Source organism: Peromyscus eremicus, unplaced genomic scaffold, assembly GCF_949786415.1.
Source record: "Peromyscus eremicus unplaced genomic scaffold, PerEre_H2_v1 PerEre#2#unplaced_32, whole genome shotgun sequence".
Taxonomy (NCBI): domain Eukaryota; kingdom Metazoa; phylum Chordata; class Mammalia; order Rodentia; family Cricetidae; genus Peromyscus; species Peromyscus eremicus.
The window spans coordinates 2616481-2620035 of NW_026734292.1; positions in this window are offsets into that span (position 1 = coordinate 2616481).

The following is a 3555-nucleotide window of genomic DNA, read 5'->3' on the forward strand; positions in this document are numbered from 1 at the left end:
ACAGTGTAAGAGTGCTCTTTTCTCAAAAGCAGAGTGTGTTTCTTGTAAGGCGAGCTAGTGTTTGTTTCCCATTCATAAACGAAGTTGAATATCAAGAAGTTTCTGGTACTACCAACAATAGTAATTTTCTGGTAAGGAAAGTCACTTTTGTGCTTCCTTTGCAATATACTGCAAATAGCATTCGAGTCTGTTTTCAGCAAGTAAAGAGTATTGGACTGAAAATAAGCTACTGTTCTTGTAAGTTTCCTAAGCAGAGTTGAACTAAACCCTAAAGCTAGGGTTTGTTTCGCATTCATAAACGGAGTTGAATCACATGCAGATTCTGGTCCTATGATCAAGAATTGTTTCCCGGTAAGGAAAGTCACTACTGCGTTCTAATTGCCATAAACAGTTCATAAAGCACTCGCTTCTGTTCCCAGAAAGTATAGTCTAATGGACTGAAGAGAAGCTACTCTTCTTGACAGTTTCTTAAGAAGATTTGAACTAGATATGGCCTGTGTGTATGAAGCACAATTTTTTTTGTTCTGAGCAGATAACTGTTCTGGCCCTGTGGAAACACAGTTGAGTAGAAGAGTGCTCTTTTCTCAAAACAAGAGTGGGTTTCTTGTAAGGCGAGCTAGTGTTTGTTTCCCTTTAATGAACGGAGTTGAATCACATGCAATTTTCAGTCTACGATCAAGAGCTGTTTTTTGGTAAGGAAAGCCACTATTGTACTCCCATTGCCATACACAACAAATAGCACTCCTGCAGTTCCCAGCAATTACAATGTATTGGACTGAAGTGAATCTACTGTTCTTGTCAGTTTCCTATGCAGAGTAGAACTAGATATGGCCCATGTGTGTTGGAAGCACAGTTCTTTTATTCTGAGCAAGATAACAGTTCTGTCCTTATAGGAAACAAAATAGAGTAGAAGAGTGCTCTTTTCTTAAAAGCTGAGTGTGTTTCTTGTAAGGCGAGCTATTGTTTGTTTCCCATTCATAAATGGAGTTGAATCACATGCAGTTTCTGGTCCTACAAGCAAGAGTTGTTCTCTGGTAAGGAAAGTCACTATTGTTCCACCATTGCCATACACAGTGCAAATATCACTCACATCTGTTCCCAGCAATTACAGAGTATTGGACTGAATAGAAGCTACTTTCCCTGTCAGTTTCTTAAAAAGTGTTGAACTAGATATGGCCCGTGTGTAGAAAGCACAATTTTTTTGTTCTGAGCAAGCTAACTCTTCTGTCCCTATGGAAGCACCGTAGAGTAGAAGAGTTCTCTTTTCTCAAAACCAGAGAGTGTTTCTTGTAAGACGAGCTAGTGTTTGTTTTCCATTCATAAACGAAGTTGAATATCATGAAGTTTCTGGTACTACCAACAATAGCAGTTTTCTGGTAAGGAAAGTCACTTTTGTGCTCCCTTTGCAATATACTGCAAATAGCATTCGAGTCTGTTTTCAGCAAGTAAAGAGTATTGGACTGAAAATAAGCTACTGTTCTTGTAAGTTTCCTAAGCAGAGTTGAACTAAATATGGACTGTGTGTGTAGGAAGCAGTGTTTTGTGGTTCTAAGAATGCTCAATGTAATGGCCCTATAGGAAACACAGGAAAGTAGAAGAGTGCTGTTTTCTCAAAAGCAGAGTGTGTTTCTCGTAAGGCGAGCTAGTGTTTGTTTCCCATTCATAAACAGAGTTGAATCACATGTAGTTTTTGATCCTATGAGCGAGAGTTGTTTTCTGGTAAGGAAAATCACTATTGCGCTACCATTGACATACATAGTACAAATAGCACTCGAGTCTGTTCCCATCAAGTACAGTGTATTGGTCTGAAGAGAAGCTACTGTTCTTGCCAGTTTCCAAGAGCAGAGTTGAACTAGATATGTGCCGTGAGTGTAGGAAGCACAGTTCTTTTGTTCTGAGCAAGCTCACTGTTCTGGCCCTATAGGAAACACAGTAGAGTAGAAGAGTGCTCTTTTTTCAAAAGCAGAGTGTGTTTCTTGTAAGGCTAGCTAATGTTTGTTTTGCATTCATAAACGGAGTTGAATCAAATGCAGTTTCTGGTCCTAGGAGCAAGAGTTGTTTTCACTTAAGGACAGTCACTATTGTGCTCCCATTGCCATAAACAGTGCAAATAGCACTCGCATCTGTTGCCAGCATGTACAGTGTATTGGACTGAAGAGAAGCTACTGTTCTTGCCAATTTTCTCAGCAGAGTTGAACTAGATATGGCCCATGTGTGTAGCAAGCACAGTTCTTTGGTCTGAGCAAGCTCACTGTTCTGGCTTTATAGGAAACATAGTTGAGTAAAGGAGTACTCTTTTATCAAAAGCAGAGTGTGTTTTTTGTAAGGCAAGCTAGTGTTGGTTTCCCATTCATAGACGGAGTTGAATCTCATGCAGTTTCTGTACCTATATGCAAGAGCTATTTTCTGGTAAGGAAAATCATTATTGCACTTCAATTGCCATGTACAGTGCAAATAGCACTCCCTTCTGTTGCAAACAAGTACAGTCTATTGGACTGAAAAGAAGCTACTGTTCTTGTCAGTTTCCTAAACAGAGTTGAAATAGATATGGCCCGTGATGGTAGGAAATACAGTTCATTTTTTCTGAGCAAGTTCACTGTTCTTGCCCCATAGGAAACACAGTAGAGTAGAAGAGGGCTCTTTTCTCAAAATCACAGTGTGTTTCTTGTAAGGCAAGCTAGTGTTTGTTTCCCATTCATATGGGAGTTGAATCACATGAAGTTTCTGGTCCTATGAGCAAGAGTAGTTTTCTGATAAGAGAAGTCACTATTGAGCTCCCATTTCCATATACAGTGCAAATAGGACTCGCGTTTGTTCCCAGCAAGTACAGTGTATTGGACTGAAGAGAAGATACTGTTCTTGTCAGTTTCTTAAGCAGAGCTCTACTAGGTATGGCCCATGTGTGTACGAAGCATACTTCTTTTGTTCTGTGCATGCTCACTGTTCTGGCCATAAAGGAAACACAGTAGAGTAGAAGAGTGCTCTTTTCTCAAAAGCAGAGTGTGTTTAATGAAAGGCAAGCTAGTGTATGTTTCACATTCATAATCGGAGTTCAATCACATGCAGTTTGTGATTCTAAGAGCAGGAGTTGTTTTCTGTTAAGGAAAGTCACTATTGCACTGCTATTGCCAAACACAGTGCAAATAGCACTCGCTTCTGTTCTCAGCAAGTCCAGTGTATTGGACTGAAGAGTAGCGACTGTTCTTGTCAGTTTCCTAAGCAGAGTTGAACTAGATATGGCCCGTGTGTAGAAAGCACAGTTCTTTATTCTGATCAAGCTCACGGTTCTCGCCCTGTAGGAAACAAAGTAGAGTAGAAGAGGGCCTTTTTCTCAAAAGCAGAGTGTGTTTCTTGTTAGGAGAGATAGTGTTTATTTTCCATTCATAAATGGAGTTGAATCACATGCAGTTTCTTTTCCGATGAGCAAGAGTTGTTTTCTTGTAAGGAATGTCACTATTGTACTCCCATTGCCATACACAGTGCAAATAGCATTCGAGTCTGTTCCCAGCAAGTACAGTGTATTGGACTGAAGAGAAGCTACTGTTCTTTTCAGTG